This window comes from Dermacentor andersoni, chromosome 6 (assembly GCF_023375885.2).
Source record: "Dermacentor andersoni chromosome 6, qqDerAnde1_hic_scaffold, whole genome shotgun sequence".
NCBI classification, from domain to species: Eukaryota; Metazoa; Arthropoda; class Arachnida; order Ixodida; family Ixodidae; genus Dermacentor; species Dermacentor andersoni.
Genome location: NC_092819.1, coordinates 25,888,726 through 25,911,694, shown reverse-complemented (window position 1 = coordinate 25,911,694; position 22,969 = coordinate 25,888,726). Strand labels below are relative to the sequence as shown.

General features: G+C 48.5%; 1 long non-coding RNA gene across 1 annotated transcript; it reads left to right on the top strand.

Annotated features, from left to right (window-relative positions):
* The first annotated feature begins 11,887 nt into the window (after nt 1-11,887).
* LOC126521751 (uncharacterized) lies at nt 11,888-22,011 on the top strand. The gene is made up of 3 exons (XR_008610282.1): nt 11,888-13,807; nt 13,882-14,232; nt 21,850-22,011. It is a non-coding gene; the product is annotated as an uncharacterized lncRNA (long non-coding RNA).
* Nucleotides 22,012-22,969: the final 958 nt, after the last annotated feature.

Sequence of the window (22,969 nt, the reverse complement as noted above, 5' to 3'; positions counted from 1 at the left end):
TTCATGAAGCTATGTTTTCATTGGCAAGGTGTAAGTGTGAAGCTTATTGAATACACTACGAATGCCCTTTTTCCATTCACGGTGTTTCTTTCATTGTATTTCTTTCATGGGTGTCACAAAGAAGCATCACCTCGTAAACAAACTATTGATACTCATACTTAGAGACGCGATAGCACAATTACGCCAGTGCCACATATATGAGCTAGTCGCCACAAAACAGGCTGTTTACATTCGCAGGGAGTACTTCAAAGGGATACATTTCACTAGAAGGCTGGCAAGGATCAATCCCTCACCAAAATGGGGTACCAGTCCTGTGTAATGTCAAATGCCTGTGGGTAAGCAGGGATTAATTAGTTCACCCTTTTTCACACATACTGGCGCACCAGGCATCTCCGAGACCACGCCGGAATTCGCAATGCTAGATGACGCAAAGTATGCATAGAGATGCGCGAGTGAGGAGCCCGGCTTTAGTGTGCACGGCTCATACGTAGCTGCGTGCCACTTCCGCAATCTCTGAGGTCATGCTAACTCGGAGGCCACGCAAAGAACTTAACGCGGACTTCGTGGTGGCGTCGCTAGGTGGCGCAGCGTGTCCAGATGGAAGTGCGTAAGAGGAGCCCGGCGGCAGCTCACGCCTTATAGATGACGCGTTTCGGCTATTATCATACTTGGATATTCATCATAGATGAGTTCTGCCCAAATTTTTCCCTGCGTACCATGCTGGGACTATTCGGCTGGACGACAATCCTCAGGCGTGTGACTAGAACTTACACACATCAGTCGACCCGCGGCCACCAGGTCTCGTAGCTGCCGTGCAGGGGTCATCACCACTCAGTGGGCCAATACAAAACAATTCACTCTGGAATCATAGCGTGATCGGTTAATTGATCGAAATCGCAGGCTTTTATTCAGACTGACATAACCATCCATCTATGCCACATGTGTTTTGCAATGTGAAGCAAGAGGGCATCGCATAAAGTTAATATCGACTAAGGAGCCATTGACCGAAGACTATGGAGAGGTAGCAGAAACGGCGAAGCATTTTCGTTTTGGGTGCTGAGTCACAAATGAGCTTAAGGAGCTGAAAAAGAAAATGAGCGTTCGAGGAGGAGGAACGACCGAGCCAGTTGCTGATACGACGATGGTGGCTAATTGGAGGCTAAGGGCTTCGTGCAATTCCATCCGCAACGCCGCCTGAAGAGGAAAACGCAAAGACCGACATCGGAAAGAAAAAGACAGAAAAAAAAGTGATAGAAGAGACCATCTGAGCAACAACAACAAATGCGATGCACTGCGTTTCGGTAAGTAAGCGAGCGTGACGTTCCCGCGTTCTATCACTTATGGGCACTCTGCCTATAGCGCCTGTAATCGCGCGAGGCTAAGGAATTGAACGCGCGCGCACACACGCTCAACGTTGCTCCTGCTACGGCGGCGGATCTCTGATTGGTCCTCTTGGGAAACGATGCACCATGTCGCCTTGCTGAACTCCTGCAACAAAAAACAAAAAACAAAAAAAAAAACAAAAAGAAAACAGTAGGTTCACGTCCACGTCCAAATTAGTTGAGAAGAAAGGCGAATAAACAAGCGGGTACAATCCTGACGCCGATGGCCGCTCCGTAACACGCGCGTAGCATCATCCCTATAGGGAGGCTGCTGCATGCTTGGGTTTCACTTTATTTGTCCCCTCCCCATTTGCCTATAGAGGAGGTAGATATGTTGCAACAGAACTGCTTGTTGGCCTAGTTGGTGCTTGCTAAAAGACATGTCTTTTGCCGCAATTGAACACCCACAAAAGGAAGACCGCCTGTGTTGTCTTTATGTGTCTTCCTTTTGTGAGTGTTCAATTGCGGCAAAAAACATGTCTTTTAGAGGAGGTAGAGGTGGCGACTGACCCAAGGGGCCTTCTTCGGGCTCCCGCATTTAATACACTCTTGCTCTTGCCTTCTATAAAATCATCGGTAAGTTAGACGCACTATACATTCGCGGTGGGGGCAAGCCAGGCTGATCATTATAGAGCAGCTTGACAGCCCAGAAAGAGCCTCCGCGGGCAAAAAACCAGATGAAAGACGGGTGGCAAAGAGCTTTCTCCATTCGACGAAGTCGTCGCGCCGGGGTGTTCAAGTCGTGGCGCTTGTGCGCGAAACTTATCATCGCCATCTCCTCCCGGTATCCGCCCCACTTCACTAGGGCAGTTTGTCTTTTGGTCTACTCGCATATAATGGCCATAGACACAACACAACGCTTCAGCCGGCATCAATATGTGTATATATACACCAGAGCGTATACCGCCGCGTTTTCTATAGCGTGTATGCCTTCTTGTATGCCTGGACTTTCACTTTTCTCTCTCTCTCTCTCTCTTCACGATGTTCTCTCGCCTGCAGTCTACATCACGCGTCTTAAGAGCGCAAAGGTAAAGACAACATACTCTGGGATTCGCAATCGTAGCATAAGCCGATGATGACGCGGGCTAATAACGAGATGAGGAACTGCGGCGTCCACAGGCCCCCCACGGGTGACAGGCCTCGCCGGCCCTCGGAGCGTCGGTTGCAGTGCCACGAGGTGCGACGGGACTGGCGCGACACAATCGCAGCCTCCATCGCACCAAGGCTGTAGCTCTCGTGCGTGTGTCGTTGATTTGCAAGGCGATGTCTCTGCCCTGATTAATGACGCTGCACTTATCATGCGCGACCCTTGCCCGAAGGAGTGCTCGTTGTAGAGGCAGTGTGAGCAAGCGCTTCTGTCTCGTCCTTGTTACTTGGTGGTTGCATGTGTTTGCGCTGTTACAATTTTTATGTCATGTATGCACCAACTCGCCCAGAAAGAAGTTTTAATGGAGTAAGGAAGCAGCTTGGGAAAGAGACAAAGTAGCAGGGTGTGGCGGGGAACTTTACCTCCCTGGACACTTTAGCGCGAGCCCACAAAAATTCCCGTAGCAGCTCGATCTCAGACCAAAGAAGAGAGTAGTCACTGAAGTCATGACAAGCATAAAGATTTGAAGCATTTTCTTCGTACGCGGCATCGACACATACGTAAAGTCTTGGTCAAAAATCTTGAACCCGCTGTGAACGGCCGGGGAGCGGCTGCGCTCCGCTATCGCGGCGCTGCCACAGTCGCCGCGCGCCGCTGCTCGCTTGCGCCGAGGATGAAGAGGGCGAGGGAAGCATGTATCTTACTCTCAAGCATCCTTTGGTATAACAGGGCTCGTGAAGAACTAGTGCGTCGTTCGATCTGCTAGCTGCGAGGTCGTCTTGCGGCCGCTGTGGTACGGCGCTTCGTGTGAGTAATGAATAAAGGGAAAATCAGACATCCACCCGTTCGTAGCAATTGCTACAAAGGCTAATAACGATAATAATAATAATAGCGTCCTTTATTCATTACTTCTCTCCACCTTGCGGGTTTCCGCAGAACTACTACGTCAAATTCGTGTGAGTAAATGCGCTCGCCTGGGCAAAAGTGCCCGGCTTCCACGCAGCGCATTATACTATAAAAATGGTCCTAATCATCGAAATTACTTATTACAACTTTATCCTACACATTCAAAAGCGAGAGCCTTCGCATTATGCTTTTAGATAAATATATTAAATGTGTTTCGGAGTGCTATGAAAACAAAAGTTAAAATATAAACTGACATCTCTCAGTGCTGTCTAGCGTTGTTCCAGGTTTTATTGTAATATGGGGGCAATTCAATCATCGTTCGTTTAGAAAAGACCAGAAGCAGTAATTTCGACTACAAATGCTCTCTTCGGAAAGGGCCTGTAGCCACCGTTACAATATCTCAAATACGTTGACCGCACTTCTCCACTAAGGAACGACCACACGAGTGCGTTTGGCGTTGAAGTTCCTTAATTAAACCCACAGTGAAATTATGAAAGCTTTTCGGGTCTGGAAGAAATTTGCCCTGCCTGAGCAGCCGATTGAGTTAGACCCATTACCTCGGCATTTTGGAAAATGCGCGCTACCTCGCCTTTTTTGATATCCTCGCGCACAATGCCCCATTGTCGTTAGGGCCCACTTTCATGCACACGTGAGGCCAGTGTAAGTTCATCTAGTTTGCATTGGGCATCACGCGTTTGAATCGCGTAAAGTAGACCAGGGCCACGAGATTATAGGATTCTCGCATATTGAAGGCGTCACACCGGCGGTGCTGTCGCTGTCACGGGTTCACTGGAAGAAGTATTGTGGATATAGTTTACTGAGGTATCGTTCGTCTCTACGAGAAAGGGCTTCACAGGCAGTTTAACAAAAATGGGTTATACGTAGCGTCCTTTCAACCAGAGACCTTGGCTAGTTTACAGTCGAACACATGTGCACGCTGTAATTGTTCGGGGCAACCACAGACCAAGCCACACTCTATGCCTTGAAGGCATGCTCCCCCTCTGATTTCGTCGAGGGATGGAGGTCCCACACCTGAAGCTTATGCTTGATTAGTTTGCTACTTGTGACATTCACGATTACAAATACGAGATGCCATTGTGGCACATTATTTAATATATCATTCAGCTGCTGAAGTCAGATCTTAGCTACGATCCTCGCAATGTGCCCGTGTTAGAGCATGCGCAGGGCTATTCATAGCGTTGTTCCTTTAATTTGGTCCCGAAAAATATTAACTGATGATTACGATACTCGAAATTTGAGCGTATCGCGTTTGACAGCAGTCGCCAGAGACCCCCCGCCCACTCATCCAGCATACGCTGCAAACGGCATGCTAGCCGATCGGGTGGCTTCCGCTTCGCCACCACGCCGCGCCGCGCTTGCCGCACTAGCATATGGCTCTAGTTTTTCACGAGCGCGGTTATCAAACGACACTTGAGAGTGAGAGACATACTTCCCTCGCCCTCTTTATCCTCGGCGCAAGCCAGCAGCGGCGCGCGCCGACGGTGGCAGCGCCGTGATAGCGGAGCGCAGCTGCTCCCCGGCCGTTCACAGCGGGTTCATGTTTTTTGACCAAGACTACCTCCGATATTGGTGATAAAGGTACAGCAAAGGAAGGTGAAAAAAAAAAAAAGTAGGCGCCATTCGGAAGATGTAAGAACTACAAGAGCCCTGATCGATCCTTCCACTCCCCCTCTGCTTTTTCTTTCTTTCTATGACTAATTTTTGTTCTCGCATATAATAAAATGCGGTGCTTCGTAGTACTCAAGCCGTACCGATGTGCTAAATAAATTTTTTAAATAGCCAGGAATTAGTCTAACCAATATAATTACCATTACCAGTAACTAACGTTAATCGGGAAAGTATGCCAAGTCCTGGTTGCAATTGCATATATACTCGGACAATATCGCTGCAGAATGGAGAGAATAAGTTCCATATTCACTCGAGCTGTGCATTGAGAGAGAGAGAGAGAGAGAGAGAGAGAGAGAGGAACGCAAAACAGTAAAGGCTTGTTTAACAGACGTTTGTGTAGTTGGCTGCCCTAAACATGAGCGGAAATGGCGGGGGAGGGGGTTATATAGGAGTGAGAGAGCGAGAGGGGTAGAAAGAGGATGGGAGGATCTCAAACCCGTCGCTTGCGCCAGAGGCACAGTATGTCTGCTGTAAATCACTTAAGTCTTTTGCCTTCAGATATTGAAAAAGCGCTCGTGCGCCCGTTCCCGTCGGTGTACCGCCCGTCGCCCAGACGAGCAGCGGGGCCGAAAACTATCCCAAGAACAACAACCTAGGACGCAAGACTCTCGCTCTCGCTATAGACCCAGGCAGCAAGTTAGAACTCAGGTTCTCAAGGCCGGGCGCATGCTCCCACTACCAGCAAATGAGATCAAGATCATCGTTAGACCCAAAGGAGCACTCAATATTTCCAAGGTCGGCAGCCCTACAGTGACTGCAGCTATTCTTCAAGCAGCGCAACTTAGCTCAGAAGACAGTCAAAACGACACAATATGCTCGAACAACCAGCAAAACATCATGGTGATCAGCACGCCCAGCCCGCAAAATGCGGACCGGTACGTCAGAATCAAGTCCATCCAAGTCAACGGGGTGACCCACGAGGTCAGCGCGTACGAAGCCGCCCCAGATAATACCACCAAAGGAGTCATCAGAGGCATCCCTCTCACCGATGACGCCAGACAAGTCGATGCTAACATCATAAATGATCGTAATCCTCTAGCCCTGGCCGCAAAGCGAATCGGTTCCACCACGACCATCATCATTGCCTTCGACGGACCTGACGTACCATACATGGTTCGGTATGGCGCAACACTAATCCCATGCTCCCTGTACCGCAAGCAGATCGATATATGTTACCACTGCGGCCGCCTCGGGCACCGCATGGACGTTTGCCCGTTCCCTAATAACAAGATCTGCCGGGGCTGCGGTGCTCGCAACCCAGATCAAGATCATCAGTGTACACCCAAGTGCATGTTGTGTGGTGGACCCCACCCCACAGCGGACAAAGCCTGTACTGCCAGATACAAAACGCCGTACGTTATACGAAGACGCCTCGGAGAACGCCGAGTAGCACAGCATTCAGCCCTTCATTCAGAAGATTTCCCGTCCATGGAGACCAAGCACCGGTCCCGGTCCCGCTCCGTCTCCAGACCGAGGTCGGATCGAGGTCGGTCCAGATCAAGATCCACGTCGACTCCAGGAGCCAGATATACCTCAGAAAAGGTGAGCTTCGCAGAGGCCCTGACGGGCGTCTCGCGAGAGGGTCACGTTAAATCCCCCCCACTGCCTAAACCCAACACAGACAACACAGATAACACAGACATCGAACACCTTAAGAAAGAAAACGCAGTTATGCGTGATTTAATCCAAAAGCTTACCCAGGAGGTTCACAGCCTCAAACAACCCAAAACCCAACCCACACCTAACACCCCAGAACCCGCTACCAGCAGCCAAACCGAAGAACTCTCAAGACCAGCCCCAAAAAAGCGAGCCCTCCAAGAAGGAGCTCAGGGCCAAGTACGCTCCGAAGTCAAGGATATGCTCATAACACTCCAAAGCACGGTGGAAACTTTACAGAATTCTCTAATCGCCCTTATGCACAGAGTCACCACCATGGAAGCTAATATTCAAACCCTTTTCACACAACCCGCTTCCACCGCTCAAACCGTACCCATGGACACTACAGGAACCGTCGCCGCCACCCTGCCACCTGTGGCATCCCCTATCCTTCATCATGGCCCACACTAAAACTGACACAACATTGTGGCAGTGGAACTGCCGCGGCTACCTCCATAAACAACCCGTTCTCCGTCAACACCTCCGTGCTACTTCATGTCAACCCGACGTAATCTTGCTCCAGGAAACGCACAATACTCCGGTCAGCCTTCCAGGATATCACTCTTTCACTGCGAACAACGCTCCACACGGAGTCTCCACACTCGTTCGAAAAAGAATTACCGCAATCGAACACGATCTCAACGATCGGCGCACCGAACACCTCTTCATTGAGCTCATCCCGCACAGAAAACGAAAGGAAGGAATATTTATCCTCAATATCTACAATACTCCATCTCAACGCCATAGCCGATTTCTAACCCTCTTCAAAAAGGCCCTTAACATCGCAGGCAGCGGCCCCCTTATCATCGGAGGTGACTTCAATCTCCCGCACACAGGATGGGGTTACAGACGCAGCTCTGCTGCAGGTCGTAACTTATGGCAAGACTCCCATGATCTCGGGCTTACGCTCATTACTGACCCAGCCTTCCCCACTCGCCTCGGCACTTCTACTGAACGAGACACGACGCCAGACCTCACTTTCACCAAAAACGCAGACAACGCCCATTGGCGCAACACCCAACACGACCTCGGGAGTGATCACTCTATCATCGAAATTACTCTCCCACACCTAACAGCCGTTATGAGAAGAACAAGGGACTTTACTTGGACGGACTGGGATGCGTTCCGTAAACGCCGTGTAACAGCAGCGACGGACACTCCCATTACCGACATAGAATCATGGTCACGTGATCTACTGTCTGATACTAAATCGGCCACCCGCATTATCACAACAGACGCCCCGACTGAGCGCATGGACAGTAGACTCGCCCACCTTATCGAGGCCAAATCATCCATCCTCTCTAGATGGAAGGGACAACGACTCAATAGAAGACTCAGACGGAAGGTTGCACTTCTCAACAAGGAAATTGAAGCACACTGCCGCGTTCTAAGTCACCAACAATGGACAGAGCTCTGTCACTCTCTAGACGGGCAACTCCACCATCCCCGCTCGTGGAAAATCCTCAAACATTTGATTGATAGCACCACCACCCGCTCATATCAACAAGATCGCCTCACCAAGCTTTTATTCACAGAAAGCAAAACGCATGGCCAGGACCACGTTAAGAATAGCTTATGTGAAAAGTACATCCCATCTGGGCCCACTCAGCCTCACGGCCCATACACAGGGACCTCCAACCCTGCCCTTGATGAAGATTTCAGCGTGGCAGAGATTCATGCTGCCCTACATAAGCTGAACAGCCGTTCGGCGCCAGGCCCAGATGGGGTTACGAATAAAACACTAAGAAATCTAGATGACCCCTCGGTGCAACAACTCACCGAATACATCAACAACTGCTGGCGCCAGGGATCAATTCCCCCGACATGGAAAACGGCCAAAGTAATTCTCATCCCGAAACCCGGTAAGCCATCTAGCCTCGCCAATCTCCGGCCCATATCGCTAACTTCATGTGTAGGCAAGGTCATGGAGCACGCACTCCTAACCCGTGTAAACACTCACCTCGAAGACACATGTGCTTACCCACACTCGATAATTGGCTTTAGACAGCATCTTTCCACCCAAGACGCTATGCTCCAACTTCAGCATCAAATCCTAGATGGCAAATCCCGTCACACGAAGGCGATCTTGGGCCTCGACCTCGAGCGCGCCTTCGATAATATAAGGCACTCCACCATCCTCGAGCGCATCTCCTTGCTCAACCTTGGAGAACGCACTTATAACTATGTAAGGGACTTTCTATCCAATCGGAAGGCCTTCCTGTCGGTCGGAGACATTCGATCAGAGGAACTCTCCCTCGGCAGCACGGGCACACCGCAAGGCTCTGTCATTTCCCCAATACTGTTTAATCTGGTTATGCTCGGACTAGCACAAGAACTCCAAAAACTCGACGGCATTGAACACACCATATACGCCGATGATATTACAATCTGGGCTGCAAAGGGCAGTGACGGCCAAATCGAAACTGCCCTACAAGACGCCATTGACGTCGTAGAAAATTATCTTGAAGGCACGGGACTCCGCTGTTCCCCCGAAAAGTCGGAGCTTCTCCTATACCGACCCACACTACGTGGACGCCCCCCGCGGGGCTCCACGACTAAACGCCAATACGAGGAAATAGAGCTCAACCTGAGGGATGGCAGACCTATACCCGTGGTCCCTTGCATCCGCGTTCTTGGTATGACCATAGAAGCCAACGGAGCTAACTCTACGGCTATCTCAAAGATCCTTCGACAGACCGCCAATACATCCAGACTGCTGAAACGAGTGACCAACCGGCGAGGGGGTATGAAGGAAGACAGCCTCATCCGCCTTGTCCAATCTTTTATCGTCTGTCACATTACTTATGTTGCGCCCTTTCTCAACTGGTACAAAGCTGAAAAGACTAAACTGGACATCATCATTAGAGGAGCCTATAAGCAGGCCTTAGGACTACCCAACCACACCAGCACGGATCTTCTACTACAATTAGGTATCCACAACACGCTAGACGAGTTAATCGAGGCCCAACGTCGATCTCAACTAGAGCGGCTTACTCTCACGGAAATGGGCCGCAGCATTCTAAACAAGCTTAATATCACCTACCACCGTCAACATGGAGACAAACACCCAATACCACGCGAAATTCAGCAATGGATACACGCCGACCCTATTCCGAAAAACATGCACCCAGACTACAACAAAGAACGCAGGAAGGCACGAGCTACTTCCCTCATCAAAGCTTACGCCAACAAAGCGGGTGTCACCTTCGTCGACGCAGCTGAGTACCAAGATGGACGGCGCTTTGCGGCGGTTACCACAGCAGGCGGCTTGCTCCGACATGCTGCCAGCATCATTACAAAAAATGCCGAGACGGCCGAGGAAGTGGCCATTGCCCTGGCCACTCTTGACCCATCCTGTCACACCATACTGAGCGATTCTCGCGCAGCAGTCAACAACTACATCAAAGGTCGTATTTCTCATCAATCACTCCGTATCTTACGACAAGCCCCGCATTCGTCTGAAAATCAAATCACCCTCGTCTGGATCCCAGCACACGCCGGCGTTGTCCACCCGCACCTCACCAACCTCAACGAGGTTACACACTCCGTAGCACGAGGACTAGTCAACCGTGCCGGAGACGGTGCAGGTGCACCCGCAGGGCGCGACCGCCTTACAAGATACAACGACCTTGTAAAGTCATTTTACCTCGCAAGAAGAACCTTCCCCACCCCTCACCGCAAGTTAAACAGGGCACAGGCAACCACCCTTCGCCTGCTACAGACGAATACATACCCCTCCCTCACACGCTATCACACTATATACCCCGACATCTACCCGAGCCAGACGTGCAAGGTCTGTAAAACTGAATCGGCAACACTCCCCCACATGCTATGGGAGTGCAAACGTCAATACACAGACCTTAATCCCGTGACCCTCTCGTCGAGATGGCACGCCGCCCTGCGCAGCTCCCATCTCGACGACCAACTCTGGGCGACCCAGCAGGCCTACGAAGCGGCGAAGAGGCAAGACCTCGACGTCCCATCGTGGGAGGCCTTGGCCCAGCCGACAGAACTGCTGGTGTTCATTAAAGTTTACTCTCTCTCTCTCTCGTGTGCTTTGCTGGGTTTAAGAGCGTTGAGGCCAGGCTCTCAGGAGCTTAGCTTCGGTAAACAGCTGATTGTCCCGCCTGCAAAAGGCACACGAGAGACTACGGCGTTGGTCTTCTGAACGTGAACCGCGGAAGAAGACATTATACACGGAGCAGACGATCTCTTCTACATCGTTTCGTCTGCGGTCTAGATTATCGCTACGCTTATCCGAGGCGACACGCGATTAAGCAGATATTACGCGGTTCCCACGGCGTGTTTTCTTGGGAAAGCGAGAATTCAAACTTACGGTCTTCGCATACCTCTGAGATGTGGATGCCCTTGTAAACATGTTTCATGGCGTCTCAGTGTTGTATAAAAAAAAGAAATAAAATAAAAAAAAACGATTGGACATTTCTTTCTTGGCAATTCTGCCATATTCAATGCTAATTGAACATGCCTATAATTATTTTGTTGGTATGTAAAGTGTATCATGGCATTTCGGAGCTCTATGAAAAAGAACAATAAACATACCCGCGTTGACAATTATTATTTTTTTTCTTTTTTAGCGGTGAATCGTGCAGTATTCATTGAAATTGTCATGGCTTTAAACGTTTCGTTGATTAGACACGCAGCTACTTCATTACCTACATTATTTGCGTACAGTTCTGAACCCAAAATGAAAGGTTGTTTTACCCTGCGCTAAACTGGCACCCATGCTAAGCAGCTGTCTTCCTTGGCCACAGACATCGAACCGCGACAACTCGTGCTTAGCACGAGAAGGCCATAGCTCAATGAGGCCACTGTTGAGAGGTCGCCGCGCAAAGCAAAAATAAAACAATATTTAAATAAAGTTATGAAAACAATTAGGAAGTAAAGAAAATTAACACTATATACCATCGACCATACCAACGCGAAGGAAGCAGGTGGTAGGATCAGATGCACTAATCTTTGGTAAAGGAAGTTTCGAACAAGGAATCGAAATATATTTAAAAGTGTTATTTGTGATTAGGTGCTTTATAGAATAATTTTGTCATGATATTTCATGCGGTTATGAAATCTTCATGCGTGTGATTTTCTCGTCCCAAATCGTTCGCGATGTCTTTTCGCCGAGTCATTCAGAGTAGAGGAAGAGCGGCTTTCTATTAACTGAGCTCTTCGTTCTGCGCCTCTCTATTACGTTGCCAACAAAGACAGGATGCTAGCGTTTTGGGACACCAATATCCGGAAAAAGCGCAAGCTGGGCAAGTCGAGTGGCTGTGGGGTTCCGCTGCTCAGCTCCTGGTTGAGGGTTCGATCACAGCCGCGGCAGTCGCACTTCGATAACGGCCGAAATGCAAAAACGCTCGTGTACTTTTAGTTTTAGATGCGTGCGAAAGAACCCCAGGTGGTCAAAATTAGCCCGTTAGTGCGCCTGCTACAACGCGTCCCATAATAAGATTGTGTCGTTCGGGCACGCAATTGAAGGCCTAGAATTTCATTTTTTTTTCTTCCAAGAGAAACGGTCGAGACGCGCGCTCACGAGTTGCAAGTCATGCTCGCTGCCGGAGCCCAACGCGAATGCGAAGGCGGCCACGGAGCCACGGACCGCGAAGGTTCCGTCGGCGGGTTATAATATCGATAAAACTACGGCGACAGCGCTAACGCCATTCCGTGTCCAAGAACACAGTGGAAGCATGTGGAAGCTTCTAGAACATTCCGAGTTCGGCAACTGTACGCAGGCTGCAACTTTTTTTTCTTCTTTTTATTCCTTTGTTTTTACCATCCCCACTCGCGCCGATCGCGGTGATAACAGCGGCGCGGCGGCTAGCGAGCCGGTGACGTAGTTCGACATTAGACCAATGAGAGCAGAAAAGAAATTGCCCAGGCGTATCAACGCATGCGCCGAAGAGCTTGGCATTGTGGTCGTCGTGGGCTTATATCGAGCATCCGGGGGCTCGGGCCGCCATTTTGCCTTTTCTGTCCACTTCGACGTGCCTCGTCTGGGCTGCCTTCTGCGCCTCACCGTACCTCGAGTTCCTGCTGGTCTTAATTACGCGCTAACAGTGGCAGCGCTTTTCGAAGTTGCACGCTGCGCACGTTCCCGCCTTCGGCCGACTCTGGAAGCACTGGCTTCATGCCCCGGGCCTGCAAGACGTGAGGCACGCCTCGAGAGACTTGTAGCCCGACCCGCCCGCTGTCTCGGCAATTCCTGGCCCCGCTTTCGAGCTCCCGGAGTGTAAGTGACCGCCAGCCGGCATACCTACGTTACTATACGCCGACGACACTCCGGTCGAGCCGGCGCAGCGTATGTAAGCCGCAAGTCGTTCCTGCCGAGTACTCGTTCTTTTGTTTGTGCGCGCGCGTTTCCACCCCCCGACGGCGCCGGGACTATGGAACTGTGGATGAACTCTGAGCGTGGCCACTAACCCCAGGACCTGCACGGCAACCCCTCGTCACGGCGAGCGTCGTCTCTACGAGCTTCGCATCGAGCGTCCTAAACGCTCAAAAGGCCTGTGTGTGCACTTCGTGCATTTTTTTCTAGATGGTCTAGCTGGCGAGGGTGGCGCATGCCTTAGAGAAGTTAACTGTTTGTTCAGTTGCACTAGCTAGCGCTCACTAGGGTTGTATAGCTACACTACAAAATTGCGTAATGTTAGTGTTGCTTAGCTGTAAGCCCGAGGTTTCGTGGGCATGGCTTGCGGCCACACGGGTCTTCTCCGTGCCGGAATCGAAGAGGACGGGCCACGTGTTGCGGGGTGGCGGCGTATAGCTTCAGGTTTTAGCTGACACACAGGGTTAGCTTACACTGTGCAGGCTACAGCTGATAGCCGTCCTCTTACGATTGCGTCAGGGACATGGACCCATCCGAACGGCCTTGCGACCCGACCCCACTATTTCGTGACGTAGATAGCCCGCGCGCGTCAGTGCGCGTGCTATTGAGCGAAATGTGGAATGACGGAAGCAAACGGCATTCGGACATTACCTCGCCAGCTATTAGGCACTAACCCGCTCTACGCAGCACCTCGACGCCGGACGTCGCCTGCTGTTTTCGTCGGAGCTGGGCCGGGCAGCAGCTACAGTAAGCTGCCTGTTTCATTGCCGTTTTTGCTGTTTGTTTTTCAGTGTGTGCTTACTGTCCTCGCTATTTTCCAGAGCATCACTCGTACCGCGCGCGGCCTACCGTGTTCACTCGTCGGTGTGGCCTTGTGGCCCTGCACCGGGTAAGTACCACGTACAGATGAATAGTAGTACATCTGTGTTCTCGAGTGCTTAAAAAAAAAAAAAAATCTTGTTGTCGTTTCAGGATCCCGAGGTCCGCTTTCGAGATTGCGGACCACGAGTATGAAGGATATCCAGTGTGCTGCTCCACGTTTGCCATCCTCCCAACGTCCCCCACCGGAGATGGCCTTGAGCACCTCTTACCGTGGCTGACCGCGTTGGCTCCTTTGCATTTCCACGTCCATGGCGTCCTTCTGCTACGGGGGACTTCGTTTGCTACTGCTGGTAAATATCGCTTAAACACGATTAGCACTATCGCTGTGTCCTATTGTTCATTTTTATTATTAGTGTTCATTTTTATTATTAGTGTTCATTTTTATTATTGGTGTTCATTTTTATTATTGGTGTTCATTTTTATTATTGGTGTTCATTTTTATTATTGGTGTTCATTTTTATTATTGGTGTTCATTTTTATTATTGGTGTTCATTTTTATTATTGGTGTTCATTTTTATTATTGGTGTTCATTTTTATTATTGGTGTTCATTTTTATTATTGGTGTTCATTTTTATTATTGGTGTTCATTTTTATTATTGGTGTTCATTTTTATTATTGGTGTTCATTTTTATTATTGGTGTTCATTTTTATTATTGGTGTTCATTTTTATTATTGGTGTTCATTTTTATTATTGGTGCTCATTTTTATTATTGGTGCTCATTTTTATTATTGGTGCTCATTTTTATTATTGGTGTTTGTTTTTAGTATAATTAATTTTTATTCCTTGTTATTAATACTGTTCTTACTGTTCCCAATACTGCCGCTCTTGAATCGGAGCAAAGCATGTGGTGCTACTGCAGGCACAAACGCCCTAGGAGCGCCAACGTGTGGCCACTTTGCCAGGTGCTCGGTGATACTGAACGCCATAGGGCATAAAAAAATTACTCTGCTCCCACGCGTTGTTGCAATTGGTATAAGCGAAGATTTCTTTACAGTTTGCGTTGCTTGACGGCAATTGGCGGTGGTCTTTTTTTTTTCTTTTTACGTCGCATGTACTTACTCTAGCGCAGAGTTCCTGTGATATGTTGCCTTGCGTAATCGACTTGTTTGTCTACGTAGTGCACAGGACGGATAGCGATGCGGGATTTGCGTGCGCACCATTGTTCATAGCCGGGGAGAAAAGTCGGCACTATCATTGCCTCACAAGGCGAGTGGCAGAAGTGGTAAACTTTAAATAAATTAGGCGACTTTACGCGCCAAACCAATATGTGTGGCACTTTCCCAGAGCCAGGTATCGGGCCAAGAAGCGGGAGATTCCATACTGCGCGCACCGTAGCTAGCTCTCGGATCACCGCGACGTGTTGATGATGCATATTAGAACGATCGAGACGGGTGACTGCTTTGAACGTGAATGGTTTATTGAAGTAGCTCGCGGCAAGGAGCCTTTCTCGTGTTAGTCTTCGAGTACCTTGGTGAAGATATTTTACAGGCTCCCGCCTTCCAACCTGCACTGACATGGGCTCTGGCGGCATTTTTGAGGCACCCTTCAAAGATGTTCGCAGATGTTCCGAGGCATTATTTGTTGCCTTTCTGAATTACACAAGCCCTTATTTCGTCGCGTCCAGGGTAACTTCTTTCAATTTCGCACATTTTCCAAGATGTTCTTCGACCCGGTCTCCACACCGCATCGCCTTTGGACAATGGTTTCGCTTAACTAGCACCTATTTACTTGAGATATTCGCGATGCCATCTCATCCACCAAGCTTTCACGAGTTCGCATCTGCTTCGCCATGCTTCAACGTCTCCGTTGTATAGCCTTGTATGTCCACTTTGAAGCTGTTGGCGTCCGCCTATGTTTGCCGGTATCAGTAGTGGCATGGGCTCATTAGGTTCGCCATGCACGTATTTTAACGGTCAATTGTTAAGCGCTCCTTCAACTTCTACTGCAATTGTGCGTAACTTCTCCACTGTAGTTGTACGTCTTGAGATTATTTTTCGCATCGATGTCTTCAGGCTTTGTATGAGGCGCTCGAAAAATTCTTCCCCCCCCCCCCCCCCCGCACCTCCACGGGGCGCACTCGGCTATTGTTTTCCATCGGTGTGTACTGCAGTAATCCTTCACCCGTCCGTGCCCAACAGCTTCAAGCATTTCCTTCTTGGCCTTCGTAAAGGTACTCGCGTTCTACGAGCAGATTACGGCAGGTATAGCCCGTTGTGCGGTGAATTGCCGAAAAGCATGTAAAAAAAAACTAAATATCGACATGTCGTGGGTCATCGCAAAGTGCACTCCTCTCGTTACTGCGCAGGTGAAAATTACTACGTTATGTTTTACAATGTCTTTGTTTTCCGCATAAAGTGTTCCGGTGAAGTCGGTTCCTGTGATTTGCAATGGCCTCGATTCGTTGACTGTGTCCGCCGGGAGGGGAGGCAGAATTTAAGTGGCCGGTCTTGTGTTACGCCTCTTGAAAACTATGCATTTATTTAAACTTTTTACAGCTTGGCGACCTTGCAATATTCAGAACTTAGCCTGCAGTTGCGCTAGCGTTGCTTGAACTCCGCCGTGCAATATTTGATGAACGTGACGTATTGGCGGTTCCGTGAAATACCCGTCCTTCGCAAATACGATGACGTGCCAGCATTGATTCATGGCTGTAGTGCAAACGTCCTTTTTGTCTTGCCAGTCCTTTGTTGTAACAATAGACTTGTCCATTTATTTTCAACGATTTAGCGCTTGACTCAGCATTGCCACTTGGTTGCCTGAGTACTTTTGTCGGATCCAGTATGTCTCTGCAATTATATTTCTTCCTGTAAACGGTCTTTGTGATGTTGCGTTGTCTATGAACCTGAATACCCATGCTGTTAACTCTTAGATGCCGCCCATGTGACTTATTTGAAAAGTTGTAACAATGCGGTTCGTGTTGATCGTCCATCTGTACATTCGTGTGAATCAAGCTTGCTCTTTCCGGCTACACGGGTGTAACTCAGTCGGGTCCATGCCACCATATTTTTTAGTCGGTCATGCTCTTGTACCACGTGGGTGTAGATCGGCCAGAGTGTCTTCGCCTTGAATGAATGAATGACTCGCTCGTTTGTGCTCTTACGTCGACGACTCTGTTAACTGATTTATCCCCTTTGCTTGTCCCTCTGGAACAATGAAGTACAATCATTGAGTAGGTCAAGCATGTTGCTTCTTGAATTCTTGCGGTGAAGTGACTTTTGATGTAGACGCCTAGTCTTGATGCTGTCACTGCTGCCATTAGCTCAAGTCTTGCTAAACTTGGCTCTTTGATTGGAGCTACGTCGCTTCTCGCTGTCGGTAGGCTTGACTTTGTTCCATCGGTTTGCACGACCGCCAAGTGTGGACATGCTGTTGGACTCGCGTCGACATGCAGCTTGTATGCGTGCTCTAATTGATCCTTGCTTGCGTAGTATTTAACTAGAACTAGCAGCTCCTTCGTTTCAGACATCAGGTCCCTACACTTGTCGCATTCTTCTTTAAGGAGTGGCTCATCTCACGCGTCGTCCATTCTCTAATTTTTAAAAGCTTGTCTCTGCGCGTATCGTAAAAGGTGATGGCAAACCAAGCGCACCAATCCTTCCTGCTGCTTGTGCAGCATTGTCCTTATGGTTAAGTACATTGTTGCTGGTAAGGATGCATACTTGTCCGCAGGAAAGGCTAGCACGTCTTTTGAGTACTTCCATGAAATGGCAAGAAGCATAGTGTATCCTTTCGATCGAATCCCTATGTGATCGTCGTCCCTTTCGTTTTATATATTTTATTTAGGCTCTCTTCACTGTATGTCTATTTTCTCAAATTGATCGCCACCTCTTTAATCAGTTGTTTTGCCTTTTGGTACAACTTGACCGCACCTTAAAAAGTTGCTTACCCTAGGAATAAATCATCCACGTCAATCTTTCTGTACAGTTTCTTGCATCTCCAAATCACTCGGCCACTTGTTTCAAATGGTTTGATTGTTTGGTTGAAATGGTTCTTTCTTTTGCTCTGTGATTGAATTTCGGCTTCCTTAGTATTCACTTTGTCTGGGGATCCCCGTTGATTCAATGCTCCAAAACCTTTGTAGCTCTTCATAAATTGTTTACGCAGCTTCAACCTTCAGAACCATGTACGATTGATATTATGCTTGGTTAAATTGTTTTGGGGCCCTTTCAGGGGAACCTTGTCGTATTCAACCCCGTATTGTCTCTACTGCCATCAATCTGCTTTCGATATTTTACGTTCTACCAGTGAACTCCCAATAATTGAGCACTTCAGCAGTCCTATGGCTTCTGTTGCAGTCGTCTCGGTTCTGTCATCCGCCACTTGCAGCTTTAGTTGCATTTCTCTCGTTGAAATTCTGATTTGTAGCAGGTAGACAACATACATTACGTCGGCTTGTAATGTTCTATTACCACGGCTGATTTGTCTCCTCCCGTTGCTACAGTAAATTGGACAATGTTAATTTGAATTTTTCGTCTCCTTCGAATGAACCAGTCGTCAGCCTTTCCTGTCATATCTTCGCTCCTATTTCTTCTACTAATCCAGCTGCAATAAATGTCCTCTGGCTTTCGCTGTCTAATAGCAATCGGCACTGTCTGCCACCCTTATTCTCCCCCTATCCAAGCTAGAACTCTCCAAAAGTTGTGTGTATAGTAGCCGTCGTCGCTTCCGCTTGCTGTGTTGTGACCTGCTCTACCTTGCCGCACCGTTATGTCTACTGATCTAGCATGTCCTTTGCACTGCTTACATTACCCTCTTGCTCTACAAATAAGTGCAGTGTTCTGGCCGGGTGCATCTGAAACACTATTCTCAGTGAGAATGGCTTTTTTTTTTTTTTTCGTCATTGGAATGTTCCGGCGACAGTCCTCAGTTGCGTGGTTGTTCTGCTTGCACAACAGGCAGCTTCTGTTTCTGAGCTATAAAAGCTGCAATTCCGAAGCTGTCTGCTATTCCTTGGCTTCGCAACTATCCTGTTCACACTGTCTTCCTGAAAAGATATTTGCTATCGATGAAATGACTTAACGCCTGTCTTTAGTCCAGCTTTTCCTCGCATTGTTTTCATGTTGATTTGCGCGCTAGCTTTCATGGCTGAGCTGTTTTTCATTGCTTCTTTTCACTTGAACTGCACCAATAACTCCGGTGGAATTGCTATCTTCAACGCTGTCAACACCGACGCGAAACTGGCACTCGAATCACTGAAGGTGCAGACCGACAATCGGTACAACTGCGCTCCGTGCACTATCTTGCGTAGTTAATAAGTTTCTTGCACCGACCTCACTTTCTCTGGGCTCAAAAGCACGCTCATGCACAGCCCTACTGATCGTTCAGTTCATATTATCGCTTCATCACAATTTTCATAAGCAGATAAAGCACTGAAGTCCTTATACAGCATACCCTGCCTTTCCGGTTAGATGCTAATAAACTTGTCACTTGCTCATGTTGGATCTGAGGTGAACGGCTCACACGTACTGAGCCCAGAAGCGATCCCACTCTAGAGCTCTTCCGCCAAACTTTGTCATTTCCAGATTAGGTAGTTTACGTATTTCCCTTGCGTCTTCTTCTGTACTTAGTGAAGTCGCCGGCGTTGTTCTATTGTTAGTCTACCTGTATGGCCTCTCGAATTATGAACTCTATTGTAGGCAAGATCGTCGTTATTTTCATGTCGTATTCTATCATTCAAATACTGCTGCGGCAGTATTTTCTGCTACAAATCCCTCCATTTGTTCGTTGGCGCTGTTCAGGCTTTCGCTTACTCTCTTGCGTTCTGTCCAACTTTGGTCTGTTAATTGCGTTGATAAGCTTCGTGATGTGGGGGCGAAGCGCTTTCCTTTTCTTCGTTACTATATCCTTCGCTCATTTCTAGTAGAGTAACAATGGCGTCTTGCTTGTCAGTGAGCTGTTCCGATGTTTATGGTTCTCTTCGGTCTCGTTGCCCGATCCGCTGCTCCACCAGTTTCCTTTACGGCTTCTTTGCTGGTTGACCTTCCTTATAGGCGGGGAGGTAGTATGCTGGTTCGCGGCGCCATTGTTAAAAACGATAGACCGGTGATTGCTTCGAATATGAACGGTTTATTAAAGTAGCACGTGATCGTGATCAGGAGCCGTTCTCTTGCTCATAGTGTTCGAGTGCTTCGATGATATTTTACAATAGATTTCCATACTGTGGCACATAGCCCCAGCGGGGGATCGGCCAAGAAGTGGATGGTGCAATGGCACAGCACAGAATGGGTCATTGCCGAGGAAGCAGCCGGTATGATTAAAATAAGACACGAACAAATACAAGCCTGCTTAAGATGTCGCATAGTGTAGCGTGGTTAATTACGCAAGAGAACGTGCACGCGCCTGTTTTGTTTTCGTCAAACACGCCGGTATGAACAGCTTCAAGAAAGCTTCGTTTCACAGAAATTCCAACATGTTCGATGACTCCGCATTTGTCCGCAGTGGTACTTTGTTGTAACGGTCGCACCAGACGCGTATGACCGATAGCTGTTGCATAGCTTGTCGAACACGAGCGACACTTTCTCATGTCTCTTAGGAATTAGTCCCGTGCCAAGTCTCTTTCTATGTTTTCATGCTTTTCGTTCCGTCTTCCTCGATAAACCATATCCGTACTATTCAATTCGTAACCTCATTGAAGTACCATTCGTCGAGAATGCGGGAGCTTACGTATAACACGGCTTCCTTTGCCTTTCGTCTTGTCTTGCGTCTTGCCTTGCATTAACGATAGATGCATTCAATAGTGACCGCTTCCTGACCGAGCACGTCCCGATTGTGTACTGCCGAAGAGAGCTCGTGTCACTCCTACCTCTTTGCTGCTGACATTATGGAAGGTTCGGTGCTGCAACTCGCGCTTGCGTCTGTCGGGAATGCTCGGCTGCTCTGCGCACGATTCCACGTAACGTGGCTTCCCGCTCTCAATAAACCCCTTGGCAACGGTATCTTCTACTTGCGTACTCCTTCGCCATATACCATAAACGGTATAACTTGACAACCTACCAACATTTTCTAGATGGTCCATTTTGTTTAAATCATTCCATTCATACTAATAACCTAGATTTCGCAAGCATTAAATTCTTTTGCAACATCGTTAACGAGTTTCTATTCTTCAAGCAGTCTCTTTTCCTTAATGTCTTCAATATCGACAGCAGTTTCAAGATCCTTAGCGATCTGCTTAAGGTCTAGCCTGGTTTCCATGTACCCTAGCATAAGAAGCAAGCTGAAGTACACAACCGTGTCGATCACAAAAAATGGTCGTGGGAAGGCCAGCGCTAAAGGCATTCTTCGCGCTTACACACGTACCACGTTTACCCACCTGCACAATGTAGGTGAGGGGGTTAATTTGAGACCCAAGTGCAGGTAGCGCTGCCATGCCCGGTCACGACGGCGTTGACGGTGCGGCGTTATCAAGTTTGGAGGTATGGTTGCGCTGTGTCAATATGTGCAGAGCGGTCCACACGGGTAGCCGTTTAGAGTCGTACCACTTAACCCGACGAAGGGTGTGGCAGGGAGCAGCATCTGGCGATGTGCTCCTGCGCAGACGAAGTCGCATCGAACCGCACCGCTTGTTCCACGTGCGCCGGCAGATCCGGCGCGAACATTCGCTGCAGACCGTAGAACTGGTCAATTGGTTAATTAAGAGGGGAATGCTGGTAGCACTGCCATGCTCATGCCTTACTGAACAAGCAACTAAACCAGCGATCAAGATGCATACACACTGCGAATAAGTGCACAGGACGATGCTGGTTGAGTCGCTTGATAGTAAAACGAGCATCGTCCTATGCTCTTCCTTGCTGTGTATGCGCCTGGTTAACTGGTTTAATTGCTCCTTCGGTATGTACCAACTTCCCCCAGCACTTCACCTTACTGCATCTTATTGTTCCAGAATCTTGATTTCTGCTTTCGATTGCAGCCCACGTGTAAGGTGGATATCCAGCGCGCTGCTCCACGTTTGCCATCCTCCCAACGTCCCCATTAGGATATGGCCTAGAGCACCGCTCCTACCGTGACCGACCGTTCCCCTTCGCCGGTGCGGTCTCGCTGGCAGACGAGATTGCTCATCGCCCTTCTTTGCTACGGGCAAGTACCACGTACATACCACTCGTACTACGGCTGTGTCCTCGAGTGGTCGAAAAATAAGCCTTAATGCTTCAGCTCGTTTTCCATTCGCCTTACCTTTCGTTACTCAAATTCGTCTTATCGCTTGGACAAGTACGACAAAGTAAATAGAATACGAGGAAAACCAGGGAATACAAGTGCTTGTCGCTACCTGACTACGTCCCTGTCCTCAATATTTTGCACTCGAGCAACAGCGGTAACATATCATTGTCACAAAAATAAAAATCAGACGTAAATTTTTCTGCACTTTCTCAAAATTCTTATCTAGACTACCAGTTCATAAGCAAGCATGTAATGCATTTACTATGTGGTAATTATAATTCAACACATCACATTAGTAAGCAAAGCTTAACGTTCTGTCGGCAATTACTTATTTATTTATTCAATGACCTCACAGGCTCCCGAAGGAGTATTGCGTGAGTGGAGGATTCAGGGAATTAGCAAAAAGGAGTACAAAGTGCACATTGTTGGCGAGTAAACGTGAAAGAACAAGTCTCTTACAATGTTAACGCAATACAAAACATACGTTTCTTTTGGGCGAAGAAAACCCTCCTAGCCGTTTGTTGGGTGAACTTGGATAGCCCAGGAAAAAAACCTGGCATCTAAAAAGCACAAACTTTGTACTACCTAAGCCTAGGGGAAACAATATGGATTGGTAGCTTGCCGAAATGTCTCTACGACTTTGCTTGCTGAATTTCAGTTTCAATATTAGAACCATTCACGACAGCGGTGTTCAAGAGGTCAAGGCTGTCTGCCGTAATTTGTCCTCGGTTTTTCAGGTTTTGTAAATCTCTTAGCCTCAGTATTAATGTCGCCAGTATGCGCGTGTGGTTGGACTGCGAATAGCAATTTGTAACGATCTCGGGAATCCTTAGTAGTCTGTTCCTCGGCAACATTGAAGCGAAAGGAAATGC